Source organism: Synchiropus splendidus, chromosome 11 (assembly GCF_027744825.2).
Source record: "Synchiropus splendidus isolate RoL2022-P1 chromosome 11, RoL_Sspl_1.0, whole genome shotgun sequence".
NCBI classification, from domain to species: Eukaryota; Metazoa; Chordata; class Actinopteri; order Syngnathiformes; family Callionymidae; genus Synchiropus; species Synchiropus splendidus.
The window spans coordinates 21,284,478-21,296,680 of NC_071344.1; positions in this window are offsets into that span (position 1 = coordinate 21,284,478).

The following is a 12,203-nucleotide window of genomic DNA, read 5'->3' on the forward strand; positions in this document are numbered from 1 at the left end:
TTGCACACAATCCATTGGCCTTCATTTGGACAAGGACAATTACTACTTTCCACAAACTCCTGCTGTCCCTAGGAGCCACCGGCACTTCTGTAATCTCTCACTTTAATATTTGAGAGTTTCTCTAAAAGTGAGGGGAGTAATGAAATATGTCCTCCATTGTTGGCTAAGTTGTATTTCCTTGTTGAGCTGCTGCCATCTCCTTTCCTCCATTAGAGTTGACCTCTACATAAAATACCAGTCTGCAATGATACACTAAACTAATGCCATTCATCATCTTCTTTGCTCTGATGCTGCGCTAACCTCAGTGTTCCTTCTCTCTCTCACTCAAGCTAGATGCAGCAGTTTCATTTGCTGAACACACGAGCAAAGTGAAACACAAACACAGAGGTCTCCCTGCTGAGTGGAGCAGCAAAGTGAAAACTCAGCCACATGTGTGTCGGAATCAGCAGTGTGATGTGTGTAAAAGTCAATGGACACCCTTCTACCTTGCCAAGTCACTGCTTACTTTAATGGACCGTCTCAGTACTTAAATAACAAAAAAGAGAGTTCAGAGTTTGAGTCCCTAGATCGGTGACATGTGCTACATACATCTTAATATTTCACTGTGTAGGACGTGATGAAGACTTGACTCCCTGGCCTTCATGTCACCACAGTCCATTTCTCTGTATGAACTATTGACTAGCCTTATATTGATCTTCACACAATGTAACTCACAAATCATCCTCTGTCGATCAATAGAGAAATCTCGTGGAAAATTCATATTGAGAAGCGTAGCAGGCCATCCACTCACATTCAGAAGAGGAGCTATTGAATGGTTCCGTTGATTAATCGTGCAAGTAAATTTGACCATGGCTAACAGTGACCAGTGTAAATCAACACGCTGCCCTTTATGATGGAAATCAGCTGAGGTCGGCACACAATACTGATGAGCATAAATCAGCTGTTGGCTTTTTTGTATTTTCAATGGGAGTAATAACCAGTAATTACTGAATGGAAATGTGACACGACCAAGGTCTTAGGTATGACAGACTGACTGACTGAATGTTGTGTCACCAAGTGTTCATGGAATATGTGTATATCGCAGGGACAAAGATATATTGGCTTGTCAAAATATGAAAAATGCAGAAAAATATATACACATTAGTGAGCGTTACACTTCTATTACTTGCAAAAAACCCACACATTTGAAAATGTGTGAGAGCCTTTTGTTAATACTGCATACAATTGAATGGAAATGGAAGACCAACAATTTTCGAGTATAATAAAACTCTGAATTTATTGTTAATAATTATTTAATTTCATTATGAATTCAAAACAACCTTAGTGGAACCTTGTGCTAGGTCAATAGCACCTTATGATTACTGTTAACTTACTGTCACTCTTTTAGATTAGATTAGATTAGATTAGATTAGATTGATTGGATTAGATATGACGACCATTATTCTTTCCACGATGGGGAAATTTGGGTTGTGACAGCAGCATACCAACATTAAAGACAAACAATGAACATCAAAGACATAAGACAAAGCAACATAGATGTCGTCACATTGCTGGGGCAGACCCCACAATGACGGACAATCTGTGTCATACCAGCCTCACTTGGTGCCCAGCTCCAGTGCGACCCTCATGTCTGTTCATCCCCACTCAGCGACAGAGAAACAACAGCTGCGTCGCATCACTGGCATGAAGTTAGCATGTAAACGGTAACAAGGAGCAGAGCCTCTGGATGCAAGGGTATCACTGTCCATATTGGGTCCATCATATCCACACAAAAACAAGACAAAACACACACACAACAGCAAATAAACAAAAAACACAAAAAGTTCAGAAAGAGCAGCAGCTGCCTGCTTCTCTTCCAAGGGCCTTTGATCAACTTTTCACATTTACTGATATTCCAGTTCAGTAAGAAAGGAGCTAAATGTGTCCCTGAAGTGGACGATTACACCAAAATAGCTACCTTACCAACTAAACCACAAGCAAAATTGTAAAGAATAGTGAATTACTGTGTAATGATTGTAAGTGCTGTATGTCAAAACAGCAATATCTCAACCTCCGACATTCCTGCTTTGGGCCGGATGCAGTCGTCAAAAATGGCTAGTGAGTCATAGCTTCCCGACACCTGTTCAAGGGTGTATTTTATTTCTCCATGCCTCAGGGGTGTAACAACTTTGCCTTTGAAGACAAAGTAATTTTTTTGCAACAAAATAACAAAATATGTTGTATGTCAGTTGACTTGCGTCTCCGATTATTCCTACTGTCATTATTATTATTAATTACAAAAGTACAGCAAATTTTGATGCCCTCTAAAAGTACAGACTTCACTGTATGATGCATGGGCTAGTATTTTTCTTCCTAAAATTTGAATGGAACAGTTTACACTCATGTTAGGTGTTACTACTTAGTACTTTTAATAATGCGCCATCAGAGTACTAGTCACAGTATTAAGTGTCCTCTCGTAATCTCTTACCACTGTTGCACATGTAATGAAAATATGTTATACATATCAAAGGACACATGCATTACATGCTCTTGCTAACCACTTTTTTTCAGTAACACATTACTATTTCAGATTAAAGTTACTTATCCAAAACAAGACGCGTGTTAATATTTTTTTCATTTCATTTCCTATTATTAAAAATATAGATGTGATGTCTGGACAAGACTCATTTTAAGCACAGAGACAGCTCATCTGTTGAATAGCGTGTGACACAAATGCAAAAAACAAGAGAGATGGGTGTCTTCTGGCTGGAAATACAGTCACTAGCTTGAGTTTTAATTCGCGACTGATGACAATATAAAACTTAAATATAAAGTGATTCTAAAAATAATGATATAACGAAAGATATTTGACCATGAAGTGATTAAAATGTTGACCTCTGCAACAAGACAGAAGACGCCCTTGTGAAGGTTTCAATTTGGAGAGTAGATAACATGATGTTATCGCAACTGTGAGATGATGAACTGACAGGCAGGATTAGATAGTCGGAGAGATGCCACAGCTAAAATTACCGATTGTTTTTGTAACTCTACAATGTCCACACATACACAGAAGAGAATTCAACATTGATCTCAAACATCCATGCAGCACAAATGATAGCACAAAGGAAATTCTAAGCAATTAAATAAATGGATTAGAAAAAGGCATGTTGACAGCAGTAGTACTTTTGCAACAGGGTTTATAATTCCTCTATTCGAAAATGAAGTGTACCATTTAGCAGAGCTTTCAAACAGTCCATGCTGTCTTTTGAGAATGTACCTCAAGACGTCACACTGTTGACTCTTCCATAGGGTCCCACTGAACTAACGTTGTGTAGGACAGGGGCTCCCTGGAAACATTTGAGTTTAGGAATTGTCCCTTGAATTGCATCAGTGATGACAACAACATGGAATGTTGTGGTGGACAGATTCACTAGTCAGCATTTGAAAAAAAAAAGTTTCTACTCCATTTCCTTAATTTGGAACTCTTGGTTGAATTACGGAGGCATGTGAGACTTCCAGAGCCCATTTCCATGCGTGAGCAGGATCTTGTTATTATGGTCTCCGATAAAGACGAGGGTGTTCACCTCAGCAGCACACTGGAGTCATATCCAATATACAGTGCATACATTAGATGAAGATATCACAGCCTGGTTTTCTTAAAGTTGAAAATGTCCTTCCACATGAGCAGCAAACTCCAGCACACTGCAGCAGCCGACAGACTCGTCTTTGGCGAGGCATGCTAAGAGAGGTGCAATAAGGCTGCAGGGACCAATAAGCTGAGCAAGCTGGTTAACTAGGCAGGCTTTGTCATGAGAAGGAGATAGGACTTTATGGAGGAAGTGATGGAGAGCGGGACAAAGGACAAAATGATAGCCCCGTGACTTAACACTCTATCTATGGCAACTTCAAGACCCAAAACTGTCTTGTCTTGGTATCACGTTGACTTTCTCTTTGACAATTGAACTCCCTCACAGGATGATCAGTTAAGTCTCATGTTATCATAGCTTATCCGGTGGTATTGGTCATCATTTAGTTAGAGGAAAAGTGAACAAGTAAATAAATTAAGTGGGGTACTAAGGCCACTATGAAGCAGGATTGTTTGGGCGGGGAGATATGGGTAATTTCACGATGAAATTTCATCAAGGATGCAATGGCATGGATTGTGTGTTGTGTGGTGCTGCATGGAGCATCACCTGCAGGGGCATGGCACTTCATGTCTGGGGGGAGAGAAAAAAAAAAAACACCTTTACTTCCATATAGCTCCAGGCGTGTGTGTGTGGATCACCACACACGGTGGTGTGGGAATGCACAAGACATGGGTCTGCTCCTCAGTGACGGTACTGAAAGTCACTGTGACTAAAACAAATAGCAGTCTAATAGGCTTGAAATATCAATTTAACATGTGGAATGAACGGAGCGCCATCCCATAGCTTACTTGACCCCAACCGCAGTCTTTTTTTGTGTCGCACTGCCAATGCGTCAACATACAACCGTGAAGACTGCCTTTTTCGTCACAATAGGATGCAAAAGGCAACTTTCCAACGACAACGACCTTGGGAGGGAGGATGTGTTGCAACATCTGGGCTTTCGCCTGGAGCACTAAAGAAATCTGCCATCCTATTGAACATGTGCCTGAATGCCATTCACAGACAAAAACACCACACCAAAAATATGAACATGTTCATGAATCGTTCAATGAATGCAATCAGGTATAACAGGCTGGATATCTCTTGTCAATTTCCACAACAGGACTCACCTGCTCTGGTCCCTTATTCTTGATGGCGTCTTCCATGGTTATCTAGATACCAAAGCACTTTACACAAAGTCACCCATTCACGCACACAATGACAGACTGGCTTCTTATGCAAAAACTTGGTCTTGCTCAGGAAGATGACATAAATAAGTCGGAAGGCAGCTTCAAACCAGCGAATTCTCAGTCACAGGCCGATCATTTGAACATAATAATGATGGGGTCTCAAAATAATATTTTTTTTATGTGGTTTTGGGCTTGTAAAAAAAAAATGCACGTAATCCTGCATGGGACCCCCTCCAACTCTGCTTTCTACTTGGCTGCCTGGGATATGGGGGTCTTCTTGCAACTACAGTACACCTTCTGTAGGTCTGCGATCCGATCCGAGATCCGAGTTCCGAATTCCGAGTTCGTCACTTGTCTTTGGTGAAGTGGTCTTCATAAGCAATCCTGTCCCACTGGCACCACAGCAGGTATTGATCAGGAGTGATGCGACTAGCCAAACACACCCCACCCTCACCCCAAGTTAGTCCTCATTGGGATGCCCCTTGGACCTGGCTACTGTGCTTCCTATGTCCTCGGTGGCAGTATGCTCACGTCAAGTGTGAACGAATGTTTGCAATGTCTGCAGTCCACCTCAGAGGGCTCTTGGCTGAGGACATTTGCAGTGCCGCCTCCTACAGTAGTTGTCCACAGTGTCTGTCACCAGACATTTTGTTGACAGTTGATTTTGTAGCTTCTTGCAGGGTCTCTTTTCAAGCTGTTCGAGCAGGTCTGGTTAGACATACGGTCCGCTTGAGAAGGCCCCATTAGACAGGCTGACCTACTGTACAAGGTGACCTGCTTGATCAGGCCCTATTGCCTTTCTTTTATGTTTGAGAAGTCATCAGTCATTCAGCCTTCTACTGCTACTTGAGGAGAGTAAAGAAGCTTGGACACACAGACTATTTGTGTTTTTTTGGCTTTGTGCGCTACACTTTGCACACTAGCTCATGACTGCGGCCTATGAGGCTACTGATCAAGAATCCTGACAGACCTCCGTGATCATTCGACGAGCGGGTTGGTGGCATCTGTATCCGTAGACGACTCCTGCAGTGTCACCCCCTGTCCTCAATGGTGACCGTTGCAAGGCATTATTTTCTTTGAGGTAACCCTAACCCACGCTGTGTTTGGCGATGTGCTTAGACCTGCTTAATCTGGGTGCACCCGTTGGCCAAGTGCCTTTGCGCAGGACAGCAGTCATGTGACTTCCAACTAGTTCTAGAGGATCTCGGAGGGTCCCACTTTGAGCCGCTCGAGCAGGTCCCGTTGGACACACAGTGGCTTCGTAATGTCCAGCCCTCTAACCTACGATGGCGGTTTGTGAGGCAGCGCTTTGAGACCCTCCCTTTTTTTTTGCATAAAGATTACAACATAATACTTCCAACATTTACTGTTTCTTACTTGCCACTGAAGTGCACAGGAGTGTGGATATGCTGTACATTTGTACTTAAAAAAGCACAAGACATTACATCTTTTGGAGATAAATGAAATAATATGTGGCCACATCATGAACCTGAGAGTGCTTGCTTACTGTGTGTGCTTGAGCATGCACCCCGGCACAGGTAACCCATGAAGAATATTCTATTCATAAATGATTTTGATGAAAATTCACTGAACCCAAATTTAAATCTATAAAAACCATGGCCATCTGATGAAATTTCACTCGATAATTTCAATGACATTTTCAGGAAAATCAATGCTCCTTTGTGTCTGGTCTGTGTTTTTTCGGAAACGAAAAATCGCAACAGTACGCTTTAAAAGGACATGATTGGGCAGCAAATGGAGCCATATCGATTTTTTTTATTTATATTTTTCATTCTCAACAAAACATAATAAAGGCGTTTTGGCGATATCCGTCTCTGCTCACTTAACACTTATTAGTCTCTCAGTGGCACGTCAGTGTATTAGGGATCATGTTAGTATACTGTTGGGGAGGTGGGAGGGCCATGCATCTATGTTCCCGGTGCCCTGCACTCTGGCCGGAAGAGTGGCCAGGGATTCCCATGGCGTGTGTTAAAATTGTTGTTTACTGCAACTTAACCTGCTCATCAGCTTGATTCAACTAATGGTAAGTGAATTAGAAGTTGGGAGTTTCTTATATTTGTGATGAAAACTCATGGACTCTGGAAACCTCTGACTCTGGATGCAATATGTCGAATCATTGCCTTCAAGACTTCAATATACATTCACTTATAATCAAGATGAGTATTTTAAATGACATTTGAAGTAATGTTTAAGTAACTGAATTGCAGTCACAGAGAAAGAACGGTATCCTGTATTCACTGCTATATACTTTTTCTCCCCATGAAGGTGACTGACACCCGTCATGAACTCCATATACTACACAGGAAGATGTTGCCAGGCAGATAGAAGCTATAAGAATGGGTTTTCAAACAGAGCTAATGAAAGAAGAGTTTTACTGATCACAAATGGTCCAACTCCAATAATGGGTCCACCACCAAACTGGCTGAAGGTCTTCAACTGTCCCCTTCATACAGTTTAAAAATATATAGATATATTATTTCTTTTTTCCTAGCTAGATCCCATGTACTGTTGTTGATCTGTATGCATTTGTGCTGCTCCATGAAGGACACTGGTATCAAGAGGGATGAAGGGATGGACAGACGATGACCTGATGAGAGATGGACAGATAAGTGAATAGATAATGCAGACGGAGGCAGAGAGAGGGTGATAGGTGGAGAGGATTAGCCGGGCAAAGGGTCTGCTCTGTAGAGCTATGAGATGATACACTACAACGCCAAGCCAAGAGAGGTAAAATACAGGGATACTGTGTTGAGGTCCTCAAGCTCAGATAGATTAGCATTTGCTCACTGTAGTATTGCTTTCGTCAATGAACACCAAGACGAGATCTGAAAAAAAAAAAAAAAAAAACAATTCTTGTCACAATGACAATGACTAACGTATCATGTAATGTTGTTGACGAATTAAATATCAACTAATTGTGGTTTAGAAACTAAAACTAGGATTAAAAATGACTTTTATGAATTTTTTCGACCCAAAATAGGACAAGACATGAATGCTGCATTCGAATGATACGGACTGGGTCCGGCTGGAGCGGGACACTTTCCCTCTGGGCCATCGTGCGTCCCGACCAAGTTTCGTACAACACCAAACTTTTCAGCACTGCACAAGAATGGCAGCTGCCAGTTGACCTGGGCAGCAAACTTAAGTTCCAGCAGCATCTTGCAAAAACCCATAGGTTCCGGAAACTATCAAGCTACAGCTTACTGTGACGCGGGAAGAGTGCATGGAGGAGGTGAGAGGAAGAGAGAAAAATATCATAGTCTGGTGAGTGACAGTCACAGACAAGGTTGGAAGGCAAGGTGCACGCCAGCTGAGGTAGGACCTGTGGCCAAGTGCTGCAAGAGCACAAGTGGAGGCTTGATCACACCCACTAGGGTTGCCTAAGTCAGGGTGTTGGATGTCCGCGAGACCCGAAAAACACATGTACACACTAGCACATACACGAACATGCACTCGCGGACTGCGACAAAAGTAAATGAACGATCAGTGAAGTACTGTAAATCCCAGAATTTATTGAAATAATGTCTCTAAATGCATCTAATATGCTATAAACCTCCACAGCTCAGCAGATACACATTGTATATATTTTTCCTCATGTCCTCCGCACTCTGTTTAAAAACATGGTAAGATTAAAACTCATACTGAGAGATGCTGATCGTAGGCCACAGAATTGATTACCATTTCCCAGGTTCCGTGTTCTTGAAGCGAAGCAGCAGACAGAAACAAGCAGATGAACACTGAACAACTAAAAAATGACTGGTTCAGGAAGTGAGTGATAACAGTGACAGAAAGATCAAATTCTTTTTACTCAAGTAAAAATTCACATCTGCATATACTGTAAAATCTATTTTGGTGGCTTGCTTCTTTTGCAGTGTTGTCTATTTTCTTTGACCGATTATTTTGAATTGCACCTACAAAGTGACTCCATTTTTTTTTTGGCATTTGTAAACTATGATGCAATATGGGATGGTTGCTGGTTTTCTAAATGACCTAAATCTACTTGCAATGGTGCAGTCCTGTTAATCATCAAGTAAAAGAAAAAAATATATTGTACTCAATGTTTCAAACAGGTTTCAGACCTCTGGTTGATTTTTAGGGCCATATAAGGCTTTCGTGACAGCCTAAATGGAATTTTTGTCACCAAAGCCAGTAATGGTCATGTAAAGGTGGGTGATGTCATTTACGCTGAAGGAGCCTGACCCAAGTGCAGGATGGTTGTCAATAAACAGGAGACTCGAACAACAAGGTTAGCAGTTAACAGGAGGTTTAATACAAATAACACAAATAATACACGAACAATACTGGAAACTCAAAGTGTCGACACCAGAAGCACAGCGAGGAAGATGAACACGAAAGGAGGGGATAAACCTGAAACAGAAAAGCAGGCAAATTAATACAGAGCCTGAGAATGGGGACAACAGAAAGAGGCGCTCGGGAAACAATACTCATGAGGCTATAAATAAACAGAAATCGCTCGGTAGTGGTTAAACACACGCACAAACGCAAGGAAATAAATACCACACGGTATAACTAAAAACACGAGTTTTTACACTCACACGCAAGTCACTAAGACACAATCGGCAAGAAGAGCAAGGTGACACGCGAGAGAACACAGGAAAAGTACATGGAGAACGGAGTTACAAAACAGAGTCACAGGGGAACGGAAAGTCGAGAGAAAACGAAATGACCATCAGGCAACGCAGACTGGAACACAAACTCAAAACCTAACAGGTGATAGGGTGCATCGTGGCTATGTCACTGGTCTTATGTCCACCAGATTTATGATCAAACAAGATCATCATGAATTGGCCCTTTTTATTACATCAGCAGATAATTTACGGGTTAAAAATCACTATCGTACACCAGCTAATGACTTTATGCAAGTGATCTGGGGGAAGGAATATAATAAAAACCAAACATATAACGATGTCACTGTCACACTGTTGGACACCTTCAAAAGGAAACGGTGCACTGCTATGGAGTAAATTTGTGTCTCATGAGCTGTTCAGGGTTTCAAAGATGTTAATGTGAGCATCAGAAACTGGTCGGAAAGTTTTTAAGACTGATTTGAGTGATTTGAATAAAAGGTTGCCATTTAAAAAGGGCTGCAGGGTCACAATGAGTAAAAACAATGGTGCAGTTGGACTGCTGAGCTCTCAGGACTAACAAAACAGTTCTCCTGTGTGATGAACCCAAGATTTGACTGGACGAGTTGCAGCAAGAAAACCATTGCTAAGACGTCAGAATAAGACAAAGAGGCTTGTCTGGGCCAAGAAACACTGCTATTGGACTACTGAAGACTGGAAAAAGGTATTATGGACTGATGAATCCAAATTCGAAATCTTGGGTTCATCACGCAGGAGAACTGTTTTGTTAGTCCTGAGAGCTCAGCAGTCCAACTGCACCATTACGGCGCAGAGTAGGTGAAAGGATGATTCACAGTGTGTGGCTTCAACTGTTAAACATGGAGAAGGAAGTGTGATGGTCTGGGGTTGTTTTGCTGGATCTAGGCTTGTTGACTTGTTCAGAGTGAGAGGGACCCTGAACCAAAACGGCTGCCACAGCATCCTGCAGCGCCATGCAATACCCTCTGGCATGTGTCTAGTTGGTCAGGGGTTCATCTTACAGCAAGATAATGACCCAAAACATAAGTCCAAGCAATGCCAGAACTATCTTGCGAAAAAAGAACAAGCTGGTAAACTTGAAAACATGGAGTGGCCAGCACAGTCTCCAGACTTCAACCCCATTGAGCTGGTTTGGGGTGAAATGGACAGAAGAGTGCAGCAACCCACAAGTGCCACACATTTATGGGTATTTCTGCAACATATTCTGAAGAATATTGGATTTCTATTGTAGAAAGAATGCATCGTGTGTGTTCAGCTGTCATATCTGCCAAAGGTGGCTACTTTGATGAGTCAACAGTTTAGAGTACATTTTGGTCTATAAATTGATTCCATAATTTCTTTTTTGACACCAATTGCTTATTTGTAAAATGCTTTCACGTCAGAGTGCAATGAGACATTAAACAGCATAATTTTCAGAAAAACACTGGAGTGTTCTAAAACTTTTGACCGGTATATATATATATATATATATATATATATATATATATATATATATATATATATATATATATATATATATATATATATATATATATATATATATATATATATATATATATATATATATATATATATATATATATATAAATATATATATATATATATATATATATATATATATATATATATATATATATATATATATATATTCAACATGTTCAAACACACACACTTGTTGAATGGAAGTTAATTTATTGTCTCACTGAGATCAGAGTACATCGAGATGACACACACAGGGGGAGGATGAGAGTGTGTGTTGTCTTAATGGCTACAGGATTTATTCAATAATCACTTTGCTTCTTAATTAATGCTCTAATTAGACTTCCTTCCTCTGCTGCCTGACACACATACTTGCACATTCACATCCACAGTGCAATTCAGGTGTTGACCTTGCGATAACCTATGTGTTCATTGTATTCTGAAGGCAGACACACGCACGCGCGCTGCTCTCTGGCTCGGTGGTGCCGCTTCTGCTCTCTCACCATAATGACCATTTCCCCCGTAAATGAGCGATAAGGACAAGAGAAGCGGCATGTTGTGGTCTTTCAGCTGAGAGCAGAACCACTTCTATGTAAGCATAAATTGGAGACAGTTTATTCACGTAAAAATATAAATAGAAACATGAAATTGTTTAGGTTACATGGACCTGTCAGTAGCAATTCATGCAGGTGACCAAATTCAAATACCAACCATTTGGCCCGGATTGTGCTGTTACCCCAAGATTTCCTGAGAGTTATTGAAGTCGTTCATTTTTTTTAACTTAGAATTTATTTGTTAAGCATTGCACATCAAATATAATAATATACTGATACTGAAATAAGTAAAGAAATAAAAATGGAGCCGCGACATTTGGCGCTGTATCCATCAAGCGACCTTATTAAAGTCCGAAGTTAACCCGCGCTTTCCTCGCGCGAATCACCCATGATATTCACTGTCCTCTGCTTCCATCGTGTGTTTATTTGGCTGTAATGCACTTTTTAGTTCCCAATGTATAGTTGAAAATTATGAGTATCTCAATGAATAATAATAATAATAATCACTCCGTCTTGTTTGCATTCTTCTTCTCTTTTTCTCTTTCAGCTATGAGTTGTATTTGTCACCGTAGATCGATGCTGAACACCTCAGAGCTTGTGAGTTCTGTCAACACCTGACTATGAGCACAACGGGCTTTGCCTTCTATTGATGCTCACTTTATTGCCAGGCTGAAACAGAAAGGAAATTTTGAGTGGGCACCAAATAATGACTATAAATATATAATCACT